Genomic DNA, 22,766 nt, shown 5'->3' on the forward strand with positions numbered 1-22,766 from the left:
TATGACCACTGAGAACTTCAAATGTCAAATTACAGCTATTTCGGTTAAAAACTGTAGCTAAAATTCTCAAAATACCGAAAATTGGGAGGTACCGTTATATAGGGGCTATACCAAACCATGGACCTATGTTGACGATGTTTGGTGGGGATGTTTCATGACCACTGAGAACCTCAAATGGTAAATCGCAGATAGTTCGGTTAAAAATTGTGGCTAAAATTCTCAAAATACCGAAAATCGGGAGGTACCGTTATATGGGGACTATACCAAAACATGGATCTATGCCCATATCCTTTGGGATATAAGTTTGTTGATCACTAGGAACCCTAAGTACCAAATTAGAGCTAATTCGGTCTGCAAATATGGCTAAGAACGTCAAAATACCTCAAATCCGGAGGTACCGTTATATGGGGGCTATACCAAAGAGTGGACCGATATAGCCCATCTTCGAACTTGACCCGCCTATGGAAAAAAGACCCTCGCGTGCAAAATTTCAGCACTCTATCTCAATTATTGCGGACGCTAGAGTGATTACAACAGACGGACAGACGGACGGACAGACGGACATGGCTAGATCGTCTTAGAATTTTATCCTGATCAAGAATATATATACTTTATAGGGTCGCAAATGATTAGTTCGATGTGTTACAAACAGAATGACAAACTTAATATACCCTCCATACTATGGTGGAGGGTATTAAAATCTCTAAAAACAAGTAAAAAAGTATCTGTCGGCTTTGCCGACAGAGATATACCCTCAGCCTGTGTATATTGAAACAATTTTTTCCCAAAATACGTATGTATTTAGGGGGTTTTAACAATTTTGGGCGTTTGAACCGACAAAAATGTTGATTAGGATTAGATATCAAAAGTTTTGCGGAGGAGATACTAAAAGGAATGGATCGACATTGACCGTTATGGAAGTGGATCTCCAACCACAACATATGTAGCCAAAGGGGGTTTTTACACTATTCGGGTTGTTTGCTCAAGAAGTATGGATTCGCCCTAAAAAAACTTTTACCATCGTAATTGAGGCAGCGAATGAAATTTGCTTCAACAAAAATCAAAGTGATTCGATATTAGGTCTTAAAGTGAACTTATCCGAAATTTTGTGTGGGAGGTACCGGATGGAGTGGACAAATATAGTCCATATTTTAACCTGATCTATATCTGGTAGATATATTAGGATGTGTAAAGTATAGACCAATTCGGCCACTCCCTTCAAGAGTTAGTGGAAGGAGTGGACCGATATGGCTTATCTTCAAACTTAAACTATGTTTGGACAAAATATTATTAAGCCCATATTTTGGACCGAATCGGCAGATCCGTACGAGAGTTATTTTGCGCTCCAACCACCTCACACGGTGTCATAGGGGTTTTTTGCAACTTTCATGCTATTTTCTCAGGAAGTATGGACTTGCCCCTGATGAAACTTGTACTGTCGTATGGAGGGCAGTGAATACAAGCTGCTAAAACAAAAATCAAAGCGATTCGAGAGATGGCCCTAAACTGAACTTTTCCGAAATTTTGTGTGGGAGGTACCCGAAGAAGTGGACCTATTGAGACCATATTGAAACTTCATATTACTCTGGTAGAAAGTTTACGCTATACAAAGTATGGACCAAATCGGTCACTCCCTTCAAGAGTTATCGTGCGCACAAATTTTCCGAACATTTTCGAACTTTTGTGGGGGAGGTACCAGAAGGAGTGGACCGATGTAGCTCATCTTCGAACTTAAACTAAGTTTGGACAAAATATTACGAAAGCCAAAATTTGAACCGAATCGGTTCATCCGTTCGAGAGTTATCGTGCGCTCCAGCCAGCAGGACAGACAGACAGACGGACGGACATGGCTAGATCGACTCCAAATTGTCTGAAACACATTTGGTCCAAACATACTTGGGGTCTAAAACCATTATTTCGATGAGGCACATTTTCATCGTATCAAAGTGTATATACCCTCCTTAGCCTAAAGGCTGAGGGTATAAAAAATACCATTTTGAAATAAGTCTAACAACCTTCATACGCCCTTAACAAGAATGTATATTCGTTAATTTAAAAATCCTAAAAACAACATCCCTCTTTCATAATCCCCTTTCCCCGGCATTATCTGCATATCACCAATTTCCGATGATGTCCATTTCATATATATTTTTAATAAAGTTATGGAATACAACAAAATGACAGCATAAAACATAAATATTGAGGGCCCCATTGTTTTTTGGTCAAATCCAAAAATGAAGAAAAAAGGAAGCACACAGCTGGTGAAGCAACCAACGAGCAACGAAGTTTAGTCATTTTTGTGCCATAATATTGGTAATAATATTTGAACACATATGCACTCAATTGTTGGAAAACATATTTGAAAGCTGTGTCCACACACACAGTTACACTGATATACTCACACGCCCTGCTACTAACATCCGTCACACGTTTTTATGCTCAACCCAAAAACCCACATTTCGATAATGGACTAAACACAAAGCATATGATCCTTGTCACATCTTGCAACGAATCGAAACGAATGGATTGAAATCACAGCAACAGCAGCAACAACAATAACCAATAGATTTATTTTCATATGGTGTTTTGTAGGTAATGCCACAGATATTCAATTCACTTCTTTGATATATTTATTTGAATGTCTATGTGCATGATATGCTTTTTTGTTCATTTTATTTGAAGTTTTATTTTATTTTTTTATTTTCTTATATTTGAGTAACAAAATAAAATAATAGGATTTATGTGCTTCCTCAATTACTTACGAAGCCAAGACATTCCAATTTAAATGTCGGAGAATTTTGATAGGGTTTTTATGGAATTTATGTCATATCATGATTTTGAAATCACTTTTTCTAAGAAGGAAAAGAAATTTGTTTTTAGAATATTTATTCTATGCGATTTTTAATAATTCCATAAATTTCATAAAATGTTTAAACTTTTATTTGAAATAAAGAAACAATATTAATTTAATTTTCTTTTTTTCTTTCTTCCAGGATAGCAAATAACTGTGATGCTGTGTCACAAGGTTAGTATAAGAATTTAATATTCCATGTATTTATTGCTATTTGATTGGAAAACTGGTCATCATATTATGTGAAATCGGGTAGGCCATAACTCAGGAACTTGAAATATTTGCGAAAATTTTCCTTTTCGGTTCTTAATATACTCACCAAGGCCTTTCATACCCAAAAGGAAGCGTCCATCCCCATGGGCAGTGTAATTAATTATTATTTACCATACGATAATATCAAAATTTAATAAAGTTTATTACATTCTCTATAAATAGCTGGGCATAAGACAAGTCACAAGAAAACGAATCGAAAATCTTGTAATTGATGGAGGTCAGTCATTGAGTGTGTTGGAAGTCCGATCAATTTGAGGAGCCAACATCTAATCACTACCTGGGTTGAACAAATAAAAAAATGTGTATTCCATTGCCATAACCTAACGCAACTGTGATTTAGCTTTAATTTGTATATTTATATATATTTATTTAATTATTTATTTTTATTATATTAATTATGTGTTGTGGGGTCCAGTTTTTATACCCTCAGCCTTTAGGCTAAGGAGGGTATATACACTTTGATACGATGAAAATGTGCCTCATCGAAATAATGGTTTTAGACCCCAAGTATGTTTGGACGAAATGTGTTTCAGACAATTTGGAGTCGATCTAGCCATGTCCGTCCGTCTGTCTGTCTGTCTGTCCTGCTGGCTGGAGCGCACGATAACTCTCGAACCGATGAACCGATTTGGTTCAAATTTTGGCTTTCGTAATATTTTGCCCAAACTTAGTTTAAGTTCGAAGATGGGCTATATCGGTCCACTCCTTCCGGTACCTCCCCCACAAAAGTTCGAAAAAGTTCGGAAAATTTGTGCGCACGATAACTCTTGAAGTGAGTAACCGATTTGTTTCATACATTGTATAGCGTAAACTTTCTACCAGAGTAATATGAGGTTCCAATATGGTCTTAATATGTCCACTCCTTCGGGTACCTCCCACACAAAATTTGAGAAAAGTTCAGTTTAGGGTCATCTCTCGAATCGCTTTGATTTTTTGTTTTACTAACCTGTATTCACTGCCCTCCATACGACGGTATAAGTTTCATCAGGGGCAGGTCCATACTTCCTGAGAAAATAGCAGGAAAGTTGCAAAAAACCCTATGACGCCGTACGAGGTGATTGGAGCGCAAGATAACTCTCGAACGGATCTGCCGATTCGGTCCAAAATATGACCTTAGTAATATTTTGTCCAAACATAGTTTAAGTTTGAAGATAAGCCATATCGGTCCACTCCTTCAGGTACCTCCCCCACAAATGTTTAAAAATGTTCGGAAAAATTGTTCGTACGGTAACTCTTGAAGGGAGTGGCCGAATTTGTCTATACTTTACGCATCCTAATATACATATCTACCAGATATAGATCTGGTTCAAATATGGACTATATTTGTCCACACCATCCGGTACCTGCCACACAAAATTTCGGATAAGTTCACTTTAAGACCTGCTATCAAATAACTTAAATTTTGGTTTAAGCAACTTGCATTCGCTGCCTCAATTACGATGGTAAAAGTTTTTTAGGGGCAAGTCCATACTTCTTGAGCAAACAGCCCGAAGAGTGTAAAAACCCCCTATGGCACCATATGTTGTGGGTAGAGATCCACTTCCATAACGGTCAATGTCGATCCATTCCTTATAGTATCTTCTCCGCAAAACTTTTTATCTTTAATCCTAATCAAAATTTTTGTCGGTTCAAACGCCCAAAATATTTAAAACCTAGGGGGTTACATATGTAGTTTGGGAAAAAAATTGTTTCAATATACACAGGCTGAGGGTATATCTCTGTAGGCAAAGCCGACTGATACTTTTTTACTTGTTATAATTATAAATAGTTTTTTTGTAAAAGTTTACCACATCCGACAAAGGATTTGTGTAAATTCTTAGGGTGGTTCTATCCTGGTGAACCATTAAAACATGCTAATATTTTGACATTTTTTCATAAAGCGAGTAAAAAGTACCGTTAAAACGCATATGTGAAACATGTAAGTTATTGAAAATATCGGCTACTATATCCTCTACATGTCCACAAAGATACCATTTACAATTCCTCTCCTGTCGTCAGATATAACGGTAATTGTAGGTAAATATTGTTTGGTTCTATTCAGATGAACCGTATAAAAAATGTATGCTCTTGTAATTGAAAAGAATCTATCTAAAATGTTCGCAGTTTTCTTGAAAAAATAATGACAAATGGCTTTTATTGGGCTTTACGAATGGGGGTCACCCCTTAATTAAAAAATCGCTTATTATTTTATTTCCACGTTTGTTATTGTTTGTGTATTTTTCTTCAATACAAAAACATCATTAGGTAATGTGAGATTTCTTCTCTTATAAAAGAACTCCTCTCATGTAATAAATAAAGCGATAGCGCTTATACCTTCATCTACTTACTTTATATATTTCATAAAAGTTTACAAACATTTGAAGTAAAATCTATTAAAAATCAAATATATTTGATGTCCCTAATTAGCTGGCACCATAGTAAAATCCGGGTCGCCTTTTCATTAATTGAATAGAAGGTGTACACAAGATTGTATGTGAACACACAACTTCTTATGGGCGTATACTTTATGACAAAATTCGATTTTTCTTCGTAAACGAACTCATACGCCGTCATGGACAAACAACCATTGATATTTATGCTTCCAATCTACTTTTAATGCCGCCATATTTTTAAATTTATTTCGCAAAATTACACCCATAACCATTTTAAACATTCTATGATCTATTAGCGCATATTTTTTGGACAAGTTCATATTTCACTGCAAATTGCTTTCTGATTTACTCATGATTTTTATGCGTTCTTATGACCCATTTTCATCTTAAGCATTCTTCACTCCTCCGCGACCAGCAAGCTTTACATGGCGATGCTGCCTGCTGCTGTAAAGCCAGACATAATAACATCATCAACTTATAAAAAATTGTTCTGTACTCAGAAATCCTTCCTCATCATTGTAATGACTTCAGTTTAATGGTTCTAAACGAGCATTTGCTGTCAATAGCAGCATGCGGTGTCAGTCAGTTTGTTAAAGCAAATTTCTTTTTCTCTTTGCGAAAACAAATAAGGACGACGAGAGTTAAGGGAAAGAATGACACCAACACAAAAAACAAACAAGAGGAAAATGAAAGACCATCTTCATGGCATTACCATTGAAATCAAAAGAATGAAGAAGAAAAAAACGTTGCAAAAAATCGAGATTCTCATAAATTTTAAAGTCAATGAACCGCTATTCACGTAATTTGTGCCATGATGCTCGTTTAGGGATTCAAGCATAACAAACAAACGCACGCACACACACAATCCTATACCCTCCACTTTACAACAACAATTCTGCAAAAAGAAGAATGAATGAATGAACTGAAGTGCTTTTAGGCCAATAAAGGTTTGTCGGTCACTATGACTGGGCTTTTGTTGTGTAGAAAAAAGAGAAGAAAAAAAAAAACAAAAATCATTTTCCACTGAAAGGGTATTTGCCAAAGGAAATTGTCGGGGTGTTTTCTGAAAAATCCCAATGGTTTGTTTAGCAACACTAAATTTCAAGAGAGTCTTTCCTATCTCCATTTGGAGGCAGCTTCCGTTCAACATATTTTACTATGATTTCAGTTTAGTTGTGGCGCGTCGCTTTTTTCTTTATTTGCCGCATGCTTTTATTTGTTTTCTTTATTTGCGTTCTTTCGAAATCGCATTTACTGTCATTATCATTTTTTTGTTCTGCCCTAGAAGGTTGCCAACAGCTAGACATTTCCTTGGCTGGTCATTTTCAAAAGTGCGGGTGAGGGTGATAGCAAAAATCGTTTTTTGTTTTTTTCAGATTTGCTGTAACCAGTTGAGCAGAGACACAGTGAAATCATGGGTGCATTTTTCACAAAAACTGTAGTGTCGAAGTGTCGAAAAATAAAAAAATAAAATCATAAAGTAAACATAATTCTGCGAGATCCGTTTAACGTTTGCATTGTCCTCTCTCACGGTTTAAATTAACATTTATAAAGCGTTGCTAAATATATATTTTTCGACCATTTTCAATGACTCAAATGTTTGTCCGTTTTTTACTTCTTTAAAATCATTCCAGCTAATCACAGTGACAAAATGTTTACTTCTTTTAACTGTTTCCTCCCTTCCAAACTGGTTGTCTACTTAAATAAGAAAACAATGTGCCATTTGGCAAAGACCGTATTTGATTTTAAGTGTCGGTGATTTGTTGAGAAAACAAAATAACCCAGATTAAAGCAAGATTATTTTTGTTTTTTTATTTATTTTTTAAAAGCTCAACTATGAAGAAGAAGGCTATTTTGCATATTTGTTTTTTTTTTTCGGACACACGTGTTAGTAGTTGTCCATTTGTTTATTTGACAATCTCTTATATGAAGATAAAAGATTTTAAAGTTTTTTTTATAGTAATTTTTGCCTAAATACGCTTGTCGAAAGAACCTAACGTGTCATAGACCATACACAGCATGTTAACGGATATCTCCTGCACGTTAGCTCTATCAGTTCATTCACAACAAAAACTGTCATCACAAATGACGGATTTATATAGTAATTTTGTTAATCATAACTTCTTACAAAATAGCTATAATCTGGTCACTTAAGGTCGATAAATATTCTAAAAAAACATACCCTTTATACCCGTCACCTTCACATTGAAATGATCATTTGCGACCCTATAAAGTATACATAATCTTGATCAGGATAAAATTTTGAGTCGATCTACCCATGTTCGTCTGTTATAAAGACTCTAGATTCCACAATAATTTGCCTAGTCTGCTATATTTTTGCACGCGAGTATATTTTCTGCTTAGACAGGTCATGTTCGAAGATGGGCCTTATAGACCCATGGTTTTGTATAGCTTCCATATAATCTTACCTTCAATTTTTCGGTATTTTCAAGATTTTAGCGACATTTTCTCACTGTTAAGCTAGCTCTCAAACGGGTCGGTTGTTAGTGCGCTTAAATAAATAAAAATCATTACCGTGAATAGTGAGTGCTATTTTGTTATTGTGCTTTTGCACAAATTTGTAAAAAACAATAATAATATTATAGTGTTTATTTGCATACCAATCGGTCAGTGCATAGAAGCACCACATAATGGTCAAGATCCCCGGGGGCAAACCGTCGGCATGCCGGGCCGACTTTCCATCTAGAACAAAGTCTAAGGCACAATCTCGTATTTTGTTTTCTTCGATGAAACCAATAGCTGATAATCCATCATGCTCAAGCTTTAATAGATTCAGTTCATTATCTGATATGGAGGATTTGAACGACTTGATAGAGTCCAATATTAATTTAAATAATACCAAGGTATTACCAAAACCACCACCAATTGTTGATGATGCAAACATTCCTTTGAAAGAAATTCAATTACTAACGGGTGACGGTTGTGCATACAAACGCACTTCCATCGGTACCAAAATTTTTCCGCAGGCACAGGAAAAATACGACTTCTGTGTAAAATCATTAAAGGAAGGTCTTATTGAATTCCACACCTTTAATTCAAAATCAAATAAGCTGTATACAACTTTCCTATATGGTCTCCCAAAGATAAACACTGATGACATCATAGAAGATCTCACAGCATACAATCTCCCACCTAAATCTGTGACAGAAGTGCAAACCTGATATAGCAGTCCTCATAATGCTGTATACAAAGTACAATTCGATAGGAAATCATTTAATCCAAACCACTTAAAAAATATTGATTTGATTTGCAAAATCTATGTTACATGGAAAAAATACAAACCGAGAAAATCAGACAGACCAACTCAGTGCTGGAACTGCCTGATGTACGGTCATGGAGGTGATCACTGCAATAGAAAGTCAGCATGTATGACATGTGCAAAAACTCACCGAACAAATGATTGCCCTCTTTCTAAAGATAATAAGAGGCCTACTATTTTCTCCTGTTTCAACTGCTTGGAAGCAAGAAATGCAAGATCCGATCATGCCGCGAATGATGTTAATTGTACTTTGCGCTAAAAATATATTGAAATCAGACAAAAAGTAACGTCCAATCAGAATAGAAGGGCCACCGTTGCACGTCCCAGACAAGCACGTACCTCTGCAAATATAAACAACACACATCATGTTCCGTCGACGATTATAAACGACAACAACAACTATAACAACAGCTCGTATGTTGGGACCACAAGAAATGAATGCGCAGATCTATTTAACATAGACGAATTGTTCAACATTTTTTCCTCATCACTTGATGAACTTAGCAAATGTACGTCGAGAGTACAACAAATTCAAGTGGTAATGTCTTTATTGAGGTATGCCTATGACCTTAAATAATTACATAGAAAACCTAAATATTTTACATTGGAATGCTAACGGCATTACTTCAAATTCACAATCTTAAAGAAAAAAATTTTCATATAGCTGGGCTAAATGAAACATTTTATAAAGAAAGTCACAATTTTTTGAAAATTATATCATTTATCGCGACGACCGTCAAAGTGGGTATGGTGGGGGAGTAGATTTACTAGTCCACAAAAATATTAAGCATATAATATTACCAGTAATTAAGACAGCATTAATACAAAATCTTTCTATTAAAATTGTTATCAGCCACAGGAAAGTCATTGTAACGACAGCGCATTCTCCTAGATTCGCGTCTTCATTTACAAACGATATTAAACGACTTACTCCGGACAATGCTGACTTCGTAATGCTTGGTAATCTTAACGCCAAGCACTCCTCTTGGAACTGTTCATCTAACAACGCGGCTGGTAATGCTCTTAACAACCTGCAGCAGCTACAAAACTACTTTGTGTATTATCCGAAAAAATCAACTTTATATCCACATCGTCAAAATTGCAATCCACCCACGGTGGATATGGTTCTAAGTAATATATCGACACCGATGGCAATCACAACTTTGGACTACGAAATCCCATTAGCCCTGTACTCTGTTTACTATCAGCTCGTGTTATGAAAGATAAGCTTATTTGGAGCTTATTTCAAAGTATTGTAGAAAACAGTATCGGTTTATCGTTTGATAATTATAGCTCTAAAAATACCATAGATAAGGAAATTGAAAAATTCATCAAACTTATATTAACATCGAGAAATCTCTCAACCCCTCAATGTGAAACAAGGAATTCCGATCGAATACCTCGGGACATTCTATATACATATATTTGGACAAAGAAAACAATTCAAAAGAAAGCAACTTAGAGCTCACAGGAGCTTTGAATATAATATTTATGGTCAGTGTACATCATTTCTCACGAAACATATGGACCAAAAACTAAATGAACATAAAAACAGGAAATGGTCAACTCTCCTAGAGAATATGAAACCGGGAGATAAGAGCTTTTGGAAGATAAGTAGGTCATTAAAAGGTAAAGGAAAGCACATTATTCCATCACTTATTGACGGTCCTTCAAAATCAATTACTGATCCAGAAAAAGCTGAATTACTTGCGAGAACTTTTAGTAAATCACATGAACTAACATCCTCTTATAGTCACTCTATTGATCGTAGTGTTAACACGTCTGTATCGCAATTGTATTCCGAACCACCGTCTGAAACGGATATTATTTATATTATTTATATAACAAATAATGAATTGACATCTATCATTTCAATGTTAAAATCGTCAAAAGCACCAGGATTTGATAATGTACCCAACATTGCATTAAAAAAACTTACCGCAAAGGGTAATAAGTCTTCTTGTGCTCATTTTTAACATTTGTCTTCGTCTCAATCACTTTCCACGAGCATTTAAAGAAGCAAAAATCATTGCCGTACCGAAGCCAAATAAACCCCCATCAGAGCCAACCAGCTACAGACCTATTAGCCTCTTAAGCAATTTGGGAAAATCCTACGAAAAATTAATCCATTCAAGAATTTTGGACCTTGCAACAGAACTGAATATTATTTCCGAAAACCAATTTGGTTTAAAAAAAATCATAGCACAACTCATCAAATCGCCCCAATTAAAAACAAAATAATTATTAACAAAAAACAAAGAAAATCGACCGGTGATATACTTCTCGACATTGAGAAAGCGTTTGACACGGTGTGGCACAATGGCCTTCTATAAAAATTGATAAAGGCTAATATACCCACCTAGCTATGTAAAATTATTTCACAGTGCCTGCAAAGTAGGACATATGCCGTTGAAATTAATAAATTAAAAAAATAAAAAAAGACCTACTTCTTTCAAAACGATAACAGCAGGACTTCCATAAGGTTCTATACTATCCCCTACTCTCTACTCAATTTATACATCGGATTTCAAGCCTTCCCGTGAAGTCCTTACAGCTTACTATGCCGATAATACGGCACTAATATCATCAAGTAAATTAACATCTGCTCTTCTTAAAAAATGGAGTTAAGCTTATTGGCGTGCAACAAATATTTCAGCAAATGGAAAATCAAAATGAATTATAATGAAACGCAAGCAATAATATTTCCATTCAACAAGTCCCAAAAAAGAATTCCTAGAAGACAATTACTTTTCCATGGAAATGAAATCAACATCGCCGACAAAATAAATTATCTCGGAGTCATAATGGACAAAAAGCTGACATTTAGGAAACACGTTGAACCATCTTGCCAAAAAGCTCTAAAAACCTTTCGTTCTTTATGGCCTTTCCTAAACAAAAGATCAAGTTTAAAGAACTACCTGTAATTTGACTTGTGAGATTCCCAGTGCTCAAAAAACTTCTTCACTAAAACTTGTTAACAGAGGTCATATTTTGATATAGCCCGTATACAACTGTACCTCCAGATTTTCCTTACATTGAGGGTTTTAGCTACACGGAACTACCAATGAGATTCCTACCTATATGAGATTCCCGGCCATCACAAAACTTCAGCACCAAAAATTTTAAACATTGGCCCCTGTTTAGGTATAGGTCCATGTTTCCATATAGCCCCATATAACGGTACATCCCGATTTTCTGCATTTGGAGTTCCCTGTAGTCACGACAATTCTCCATTAAAAATTGTCAGCGTGGGTACATGTTTTGGTATAGTCTCAATATATTTATAGCCTCTATCAGTACCTGGTACACCGGCTGTGAAAACATCCATTTCTATGCAGTTTTTTTTATTCTCGCATTTAGTCACATTGACTCCTTTGTACAAGGTTGACTGGCCGAGCAGTACGTTGTTCTAATCCACGTCGTCTAAGATGAGGATTCTTCTGAGATAACCCTTGATTAGTAGCCAAAGACTATCACAAATACACCCAATGGCATCAGCCTTGTCAATTATCGCAACAATCAGATCATTGGAGACCAACCGTCCCACAGCTTCCTCAATATGCTTCGGGTTAGACGAGCAAGGTCCTGTTAGCCTTCGCTGACGTACAAGGTTGCAGTGAAGATGCGCTAACTGAAGGAATTTTTGATCATCTCAGTATCGCTAATCGTCACCGAGGCATACGAAACTGACGAGCAGACAGGTTGTGACAGCGTCGACATCTTCGCAGCAGGGTGTTCTTCCTCAGAAGACCTTATACCTTTCATGACCACTGGTTGTGACTGCGGATTAGTTGACTTCACATTTATGGCCTTTGGAGAGACAGAAGTTGCCACAGACTCATCAATATTCGGCTTGTTCGCGTTTGTACCTATGTTGGTTGGTTCCTCTCTGTTCACCATCTATCTTAATGTTAGTGCAGTCCTCGAAATCGTTCTTTCATTCCCCCCGTTCTGGAAGACTACTACCAAGCCTCACTAGTCGATGACATGAATTTTGTGTTTAAGAGGTATTCTGAAGACCTTTCAAATGTTGCGACTGTGACATCATCTTCTTTTGAAGAAGCTGCGTCTTAGAGCCTTTTGTTGGAGTCTTCGAATTCCTAAGACCGGGACTTAACGAAATTTTATATGTCAGTTTTTTTTTTTAATAAAAATTGTTGGTATATGTAAATGATTTGGTATAGCACCAGAGTATGACATAATCGCTGTGTTTGTTTCTTTTTCTATACCCTCCCCCATAATAAGGAGGGTATAATTAAATTTGTCATTCCGTTTGTAACACATCGAAATATTCATCGGAGACCCTAAAAAGTAAATATATTTTTGATCAGGGTAAAATCCGTCCATCTGTTGAAATCAAGATACAGCTCGCAATTTTATAGATATAGCTATGTAATTTGGTATAGAGTTTCTGTTACTCCTATGATGTTTGGTATTGCAAATGGGCTATATCGGTCCACGTTTTGATATAGCCCCCATGGAATGGTACCACCCGATTTTGAAGGTTTTAGCCTCAAGATAACACGTAAATGGCTCAAATTTGTACTTAGTCTTCGTTGGGGGTTTAAAACTTTCCCCCAGAAATTTGTCGGTATAGGTCCTCGCCTTTATATAGTCCTCATATAACGGTACCACCCGATTTTCGGTATTTTGAAGGTTTTATCCTCATTATCACACCGAAATGGCGGAAATTTGTAGGTATAGGTCCAGGCCTTCATATATCCCCCATAGAACGGTAACTCCCGAGTTTCGGAGTTTTAAAGGTTGTGGCCTCAATATTCCTCAGAAATGGCTGAAATTTGGTATTTAGTGTTCGTTTTGGGGTATAAAACTTTCCTGTCGAAACTTGTAAGTACAGGTCCACGCCTTAGAACTACACATAGAACGGTAACTCCCTATTTCCGGTATTTTGAAGGTTGTGGCCTCAATATTCCACCGAAATGGCTGAAATTTGGTATTTGGTCTTCAATTAGGGTATTAAACGTTCCATATGAAATTGTCGGTATATGAAGGCGTGGACCTTCATATAGCCCCATAGAACGGTACCTCTCGATTATTTTAAAGGTTGTGGCCACAGTAACCCACCGATATGGCTGAAATTTCGTATTTAGTCTTTGTTAGACTGACTGAAATTCGTATAGCCCAAATATATCGGTACCTCCCGATTTTCGTAATTCTGAAGGTTGTGACGTCAATATCCCACCGAAAGACTCAAATTTGTTACTTAGTCTTCCATGGGGTTATAAAATATTTCAGAAGAGAATTATCAGTATAGGTCTGCGGATTTCTATATCCCCCATAGAAGCGTACCGAAAATTAGTAGTTTGAAGGTTTTACCGAAATATCGGAAATTTGGTATTTAGTCTTCTTTGAGTCTCAACATTTTCCGCTAGAAATATATCGACGTTTTGATATATAGCCTCCGTGGAACGGTGCCTCCCGAATTTCGGTATTTTGAAGATTAGGCACAATATTTTACCGAACTTGCTAAAATTTGGTATTTAGTCTTCTTCGTAAACGACAGAAACTACTTGTTCCATTTTACTTCAATACAACTCGTGGTGGAGTGTATAACAAGTTCGGCCTTGCCGAACTTAATGCCTTTCATACTTGGTTTTTTTTTGTCAGAGCCTGAGGTAATATCTCCGTCAGCCCAACTGACTGATGCATTCTTACTTGATGGCTAAAACGATCGAAAATGCGCCTCAGCGATAAAATAGCTTTAGATTCCCAGTAGATTTCAGACAATTGGGGTCGATTTTGCAATTATTGAACAAGTACAGTTTAGCGGCATGTCTCAGGTCGTTTCGAAATATTTTGCAGCAGGTTGTCCTAAAGTCCTCTGTTTCACAATTTCTTTCCATTGCAAGTACATATTTCCTGAGATAATGACCCAAAAGCTCTATGAAAACTTACCTGCACCAAATAAAATACCTGATGATTACGGTAACTTCTGAATTGAGTATCCAAAGCATCGTAACATTTCTTCCTAACGTGCATTTGGAATAAGGTCTACAACAGACAACACATTCAGATTCCACCCTTACAAAAGTTAAAAATTATCGCTTAAGTGCAGTATGAGGATCGTTTCCAATTTATTACCGAAGGTACTCCTTGTGACCGTGCTTTATTTCGCTGTTATAACGTTTCAAATGTTTTAAAAAGTTCAACATTAATTGTGATAGGTGGGCACGATAAATAACAAAAAGACTGAGTGAACATTGGTCCCTGCTTAGCATATCGCAATATTTCTCTAGGATTTATATAAAGATCCAATCGGACAACACCTTTCGATAGTTCCCTCACAAAAAATCACATTTTGCTCTTGTATTTTATTTAGGGCTGTTCGAGGATTTTATTAAAATGTTCGTCCTTGTGATTCTGATTAAAATGATATCATTTTTTTCCTGTCAGGAAATGAAAGCTCTAAATAAATCCCACGGGTACCAAGACTTTTTCGAAATACTGGGCTCCAAAAATGCACAAAAATTTACGCTGGAAACTTATAGTACCTTTAGGTACACCACCCCAGTTTCTGTTGTTTTTTACAGTATTTAGTTTCAGGGTATTTTGTTGTTGGCCAGCCGACTTATTTTTTTTACTATCCTCCTTAACCACAATATTTTTTTGTATAACATATTTTGGGGAAATATTTTTTTTATCAGTTTATCTGAAATTCCCCTTAATTTTATATCATTTAAATATTTTGTGGTTTATAATGGAACACGATGTTAAAAACCACAAAAAGAATCAACAACAAAACATTGCAAAAATTCATTATCATGCATGAGCTGTGAGCTTTGCGACAAGATATAAATAAATGTAGCACATTGTTTGCTTCTACAGCTCGCTGACTGCCTGCCTGCCTGGCTGACTGGATGGTTGCATTTGCCTTTTGCTGATATCCAAATATATTCACTGCAACAAATAGGACATGTGCCAACATAAGAGCATATCTTTAGCTGGGTCTCCTGCTGCAGAAGCAAAAGCATGTAAAAAGCAATGTTTATAATAAACCATCAGGAGACATGCAACCAAAAATCATAAACTATAATATCAGACCACAAACAAAAAGGAGGACCAGCAGTAGCTTTAGCGGCTGGATTATAAACAAAATCTACCTACAAAATAAAGGAGAGGAAAAAAACTAACAATTCAACCAACACCAAGTACTTCTATAGACAAACAGCTGAACAAAAACCGGAAACCTACCTGAGACTGAGAATTTGCCCAAAACAAATTTCTATAAACCACAATTCCCTCGCAATATTCATTCACATTCACAAAAGCAGAAGCACAAGAGATGAAAGCTGCTGCTGCATTCAGAAAATATGCGAAAGATAGTAGAAAACCACAAACTACAACCAGCTAGCTCCACCATCCCTCCCGCCAACAACAATAATTGTTTGTTGTTGCTGTTGTGTACTTGGACGAAGATTCATTCACAATTCCTTGACTGCTGCAACAGCCAGTCGGGCAAAAGTAACGGCAATGTGGCATTTATGCCACACAGCCACATTACAAAGCCGGAAGGAAGGAAACACCGCACACTGCACCACTGCATCTCACAGCAAAGGTAGAACAAAACAACAAAAATAAAATCCCGACCATACACAATAGTACAACAACAGCAACAGCCAACTAAAGGACAACTCGACGAGAATACTCCAAAGTGGGTTTTGTTGTTGGCTTAAGATTTTTCTGTTATGAAAATTGTTGGATTTACTTTAAAAATTAAACAACAACAAAGTGGTTATTTAACGGATTTGTTTGTTTGTTTGCGTAAGCGGACAACAAAAACCACTTTTGCACAACAATAAAATAAAATGCTTCAGAATAATTGAACAAAGAGTTGAAGGCTGATGTGCCAAAGCAGTGCAAAAGTCATGAACAATCAGAGCAAGAGAGAAAAAAGGGGAATTAGAGAGTTCAAAGGACATAAGTGAATTGGGTAATGCGGTTGAAATAGAATGTCCAAGAGGGAGTGGTGGCAACTAAAATAGGTTAGCTACTGAATGTGTAAGCTTTATTTAGAAGTACTCTTTGAAATTAGGGAGAGAATTGAGGTAGGAAATTAATATAAAATAGAGGTTAGCTCTACTGGTTATGAAATATTTAAAACAGACTTTTGTTTGTGAAGTTTGTTCGCAGGGAAATTAGTTGTTGGTTTCGAATAAACAATGGCATTACGAGGAAATAGTCTAAAATTAAAATAAGCGACAGTGTTTTGTGCTGCAAATAGTTTTCAGTAGAACTTATTTGAATGCTATCCAAACAAATTACAAGGACAAAAAAATATTACGATTTGCAACAGTTAGGTCAAATCGAATACTCGGCTGCTGTTGTTGCTGTAACATCTACTATACTCGTATATGTATTAGTTTTTTTTTCGAACTCCAATTTCAGAAATAACGCCACCTGAAGAAGATTTGTCCATACTGAAAAAGGATGTAAGTTCTTGTGGATGGAAGAATAGGAGGGTATTCATATGATAGGCTCTTATAGCTTCCGAAAATAATGCTAAAACATGCTTGATATCCCTATTATTCTAGAGGTTTTCTTCTGTATCTTCGGACCTCATGAAGATCTTTCCTGACAGGCGTGGGCGAGGGGTACCTGTTAACTAGATGATGATTTTAACGTGTTTCCCATAGCACTCGAGCAGATACTGCATCGACAATATCTTGTTGTGCCGATGCACCGACTTCTCATGTAAATGGTCCACCGAAGGCATGAGCAGACACGCTGTGGCAGTTCTCAGGTCTGCATTTTGGAAAGTTTATAAGTTCTTCCAGTGCGTTTCACTCACGTTGGCAAATCACACTGGCACCGCTTAACTTACCACAGACCGACGTATCGCTTTGCATGCAGTTAACAAGGTTTCCTTATATGCTTCTCAAATTATTTCGGCTAAGGACTCGAGGATCTTGTCATGTACTTCTCGTCGTATTGCACATAGCTACGGCAAGCGTGGACGACTATATCGAAGGTGAACACCAAGACTTTGGAGTCTTTAGTAATAGGAATTATTTACCTATCCTCCTACGCTTTCAGTGGGGCCTTATCTCTCCAATTCATGTGGTGAATAGTGTGGCTATTTTCTTAGGGGCGGATATTTAGCGTGACACAAATGTTTTCAATGATGGGACCTGACATCATGAATTAATAATCTCAATGCTGTTGGGATGACGTTAATGAGGTTAAACAGTTCCGTATATATCACAGCCCTTGGTGATCTTCCTGTTCCACTCTACGGCGTTGGACTTTCCCGTACCACGAGTGACCACACATATAGTTGATGAACCAACGTTTCAAGCTGCGAACTGATCAATTTTTATACCCTCAGCATTTATGCTAACGAGGGTATATACACTTTTATACGGGTAAAAAAATGTGCCTCATCGAAATAATGGTTTTAGACCCCAAGTATGTTTGAACGAAATGTGTTTCAGACAATTTGGAGTCGATTAAGCAATGTCCGTCCGTCTGGCTGGCTGGTGCGGACGATAACTCTCGAATGGATGAACTGATTTGTCCAAACTTAGTTTAAGTTCGAAGATGGGTTATATCGGTCCACTCCTTCCGGTACCTCCCCCACAATAACTCTTGAAGGAAGTAACTTTGCACATCGTGAAATTTCTACCAGACTTAGATGAGGTTCCAATATGGACTCAATCGGTCCATTCCTTCGGGTACCTCCCACATAAAGTTTCGGAAAAGTTCAGTTTAAGACCTTTTCACGAATCGCTTTGATTTTTGTTGTAGCAACTTGCATTCACTGCCCCCCATATAACGGTATAAGCTTATTCAAGGGCAAGTCCATACTTCCCGAAAGGTCCAAGATAACTCTCGAACGGATCTGCCGATTCGGTCCACAATTTGGTCTTTGTAATATTTCGTGCAAACTTAGTTTAAGTTCGAAGATAAGTCATATCAGTCCACTCCTTCAGGTACCTCCCCCACAAAAGTTCAAAAATGTTCGGAAAAATTGTGCACACGAAAACTCTTGATGGGAGTGACCGATTCGGTCCATACTTTACACATCCTAAAATATCTACCACATATAGATCAGGTTCGAATATGGACTATATTTTTTTTCACTCCTTCGGGTACCTCCCACTCAAAATTTTTTATAAATTCACTTTAAGACCTGCTCTCGAATCACTTTGATTTTTGTTGAAGCAAATTGCATTCGCTGCCTCAATTACGACAGTAAAACTTTTTTCAGGGGCAAGTCCATACTTCTTGAGAATACAGCCCGAAAGTTGTAAAAAACCCCTATGGCAACATATGTAGTGGCTGGAGGGCTAGAACCGAATATATTACCGAATAAAGCTAGTGTGATAAAAAAGCCCTATCTGTCGATATCTCCGCAAGTTTTGAGCTTTAATCCTAACTATACTTTTGTCGGCGCATATGGCCAAAATTTTGAAAACCCCACTATATACATGTTTTTTTTTTTTTTGGGAAAAGATATTTTAATCCACACAGGCTGAAGGTATATCTCTGTCGGCAAAGCCGACTTATACTTTTTTACTTGTTTTTAATCAAGTCTGTATCACGACCTATTCTGATTAAAACCACGGCTAATATATGCGGAAATGGCGGCAGAGCTGTTGTGGTAATATGCTGCCTCTATAACCCGTGTTGAGAATGCACTCATAAAGTTGTGTACCCAACGTTTCAGGCAAGGCCGGGAGGTAGTATTTTCGACATCCTTAAACAGCAAATGTACCAAATGCTTTAGTCAGGTCTGTAGCACGACCTGTTCTTGTTGAGTACTCGTTTAATATGCGTGGAAATGGCGGCAGAGCTGTTGTGGTACTATGCTGCCTCCGAAACCCGTGTTGACGATCCGCATCTGGATAGCATGCTCTGATTTTGGGGGGAGTAACGCCTCAAGTATTTTTGATACTGTTGATTTAGGATTTATTTTTCCTGTAGGATTTATTTTTGCTGGTGTCCGAGCGATACTATCTCGCCCATTTTCCAGGCGTTGGGAACTATTAGGGTGGATAACGGTAAGTTGATGACTTTGGTTCTTGACTACTGCTTTAGCATCACCATTGAAAATTCCGTCAGGTCCAGGTGCTTTGAGTGATTTTGCGCCTTGGATAACATCTGCACGATCAAGCATCGCAAATGACGCTATAGGATTGCTCAATAAATTGTGTTGATGATTCGCAGCTGATTCTGTAACGCTTAAGGTATCTTAGCTACTGGCGACAAAATGAGATTCACCTATCCTGGCATCCTTGCGAAGCTTTTGTGGCGGGACTACTTTGCCCATTTTCCAGGCGTTGGGAACTATTTGTGTGGCTAACGGAAAGTTGATTAATTTGGTACTCGACAGCTGGTTTACTCAGCTGTTTTAACATCACCAGATCATTCACTCAGATCCAAGTGCTTTGTGTGATTTTGCGCCTCGGATAACATCAGCAACATCAACCAACGCAAATTGTGATAGTTTCTCTTCGGCTGGAATAGATCGGAAACACTTCTCATCTCACGGTCGCTATAGGCCTGCTCAATAAATTGTGTTGATGATTCGCAAGAGATTTTGCAAAGGAGAAATGCCTCAGGTATGTTTGCTATGAGTGACAAAATCATTTCGGCCGGTATGAGGCTTTAGTAAGTGGCCAGCCGGCCAATTTGCAAGGTATGGGAAACTATTAGGGTGACTAGCGATAAGTAGACGATTTTCTTCAAATACATGAATGAAGCAGGAATCATTCACCGCTGGAAATCCCTCAGATCCAAACGCTTTTGATGATTTTGGGCCTCGAATAAGATGTGCAACGTTACCCATCGTAAATTGTGGTGGTTTCTCCTCGACTGCAAGAGATCGTAAATGATGAAAAACACTTCTCTCCCAGTAGCTATCGCAATATATCACAAGCTCTTCGAATCTGTCACAACCACGCCGATAAACATCCTAGATGTCCGGTTATTCCCTTCCCCAGAATTCGATAATGTCTAATCAGTTGTCCCCAATTTGCCACAACCGGTTCTAATGTTGCAGCACTTAAGATCCTGTAGCCTTTTTCCCGCTTGTTTTCATCGGCTGATTCATTGACTTCCAATGTCAGGTCTCTGACTCTGGGGTTCGTACGGAGAATCTCACCACACTCATTCGCTAATGTTGTGGCATCTGCTAGGTAATTAGATATAATTCCAGTTATTTGATCATCATGAATAGGTCGAGCGGCTTCAACAATGTTGATGGCTCGGAAATTCCTCTCTGCCACCTGAATATTAGGAGGTTTTTGGCAGTTTTCTAAAGCTTTGGGTAGTGAATTCCCTGAATCCTAATGAATGTACGGCGTTTAGAGAGGTACGGTATCAGAGGTGTTCTATTGATGGAGATGAGGATAGTAAGACGGTCCGACCCAATGAAATGACGGGGTTTCAAGTCAAGTTATTCGTCAGTCCAGATGAGACGATGAATGTGTCAGGTCAAATATGACAGTCTCCTCTAATACTGTGCAATAAAATGGAGCTCAAGGTCTAGGGGGTTGGGGGGTGTAAATTCTTTTTGGATTATATCCAGGACCCTAGATGGCAGATCCGACGTGAGTAGAACTTTTGAGTTATGTGTGATTAAATTTTTGCTGGAGACCCTATAAACCATCAGAAATTAGCGTTATATCTTTGTTTGCTGTTGTTTAAGGATATTTTTGAGTGTACATATCTCCAGTCAAATCGAATGAGGATTATTTTTCGATATTTCGACCTTCTAACTCGCTTTCCTCCATGTCCTTTTCGTAGTTTATTTTAAGAACGATCCAAGACACAGTAAGTGTCATCCATCTTCTTTTAAATAATCGCTGATCTTCCCTCGAAGACCATCGCAGTTAAAGTGCAGGAATGTCAGATTCATTCAGGAATTGGGACAGTAATAATCAGTGATACTAACTGTGACCGGTATTGCTGCTAGGGAGACTGCGGAGGAAATATCATAATCGACGAATACTCACTGGCGATCAAGTTGGCGCAGCAACATAATCATTATCGCTATACTTCCTCAGGAATGTCAGGCCTAAGGAATTCCTAAAATGTAGCCATTCATTGCAACTCACCGACACCGACCTATGATGAATGGGACAATGCCAACTGGGTTACTCTCCACCCGGAATGGACCAGAGGAATCCAGAGTAGACCCTCCGGGACATATCGCTGTCAAAATAAAATATTTAATGTCTAGACGTTTTTAGAGCTTTTGGGTCATTATCTCAAGAAATATGGACATTCTCAAAAAGGAAAACTTTGTTATCCGGACAAAAGGACTACATTCATTTTCGAACAGCCCTCAAACTGCACTTAAACAAAAAATATGTCGCTCAACATTTTGCGCTTAAGTATTATTTTAACCATAATCATATTTTCGATTTTCTCATCAATCCCACTGTCTTCAGATTTGCTTTGTTTATTTTAAAAATTCTTATGGCGTTGCGGATATATATAAAAAAGCTACAGGATTTCCAATGAAAATTTACCACTTAATAAATGTTCATATATTCTTGTTTCTTCATTTTGGCTGAAGTATTTATTAGCATTTTTATGGTTGGTAGGATGGTATGTGGGATAAGTGGCAAGAGGTATGTGTGTACATGCATACATATTTTGTCCGCATTAAGGACATATCTCGCCAAATCACGATTGTCTGACATATTCTTATTTGGCCAGGCATAAGATTTGCATGCGTTAAAAGCCTTGAAGAACTTTGTCAGAGAAGAAGAACTTTTGCAAGGAGCATCCATTAAGACCGACAAAGAAGAAGAACAAGAAAAAGCCTGCAATCCTGCAGTTGCCGATGTGAATAATGTAGATTGTTGATGCTACTGCTGTTGTTGTTTTTATGTCTCTACGTTTTTGGTTGGAAACGGCATCATATCATATTCTTGGAATATGTTTTTTGGCACATCAAGTGCATAAAATGGAGTAGATGCAGACACACTCACATATTCAGTCATATGCATGTGTATGCATC

General features: G+C 37.5%; 1 protein-coding gene across 1 annotated transcript in view; it reads left to right on the top strand.

Annotated features, from left to right (window-relative positions):
- kek3 (leucine-rich repeat, immunoglobulin-like domain-containing kekkon 3 protein) overlaps positions 1-22,766 on the top strand; it is a 277,971-nt gene that overhangs the window by 173,123 nt on the left and 82,082 nt on the right. Inside the window, exon 2 of the mRNA XM_073971596.1 lies at positions 2,994-3,025. The gene's annotated coding sequence lies outside the window, so the exon portion shown is untranslated. The remainder of the gene's footprint in view (positions 1-2,993; positions 3,026-22,766) is intronic.

The sequence above is a fragment of the Musca autumnalis genome, unplaced genomic scaffold (genome assembly GCF_047663935.1).
Source record: "Musca autumnalis isolate F117 unplaced genomic scaffold, ASM4766393v1 scaffold_2, whole genome shotgun sequence".
Classification (NCBI taxonomy): Eukaryota; Metazoa; Arthropoda; class Insecta; order Diptera; family Muscidae; genus Musca; species Musca autumnalis.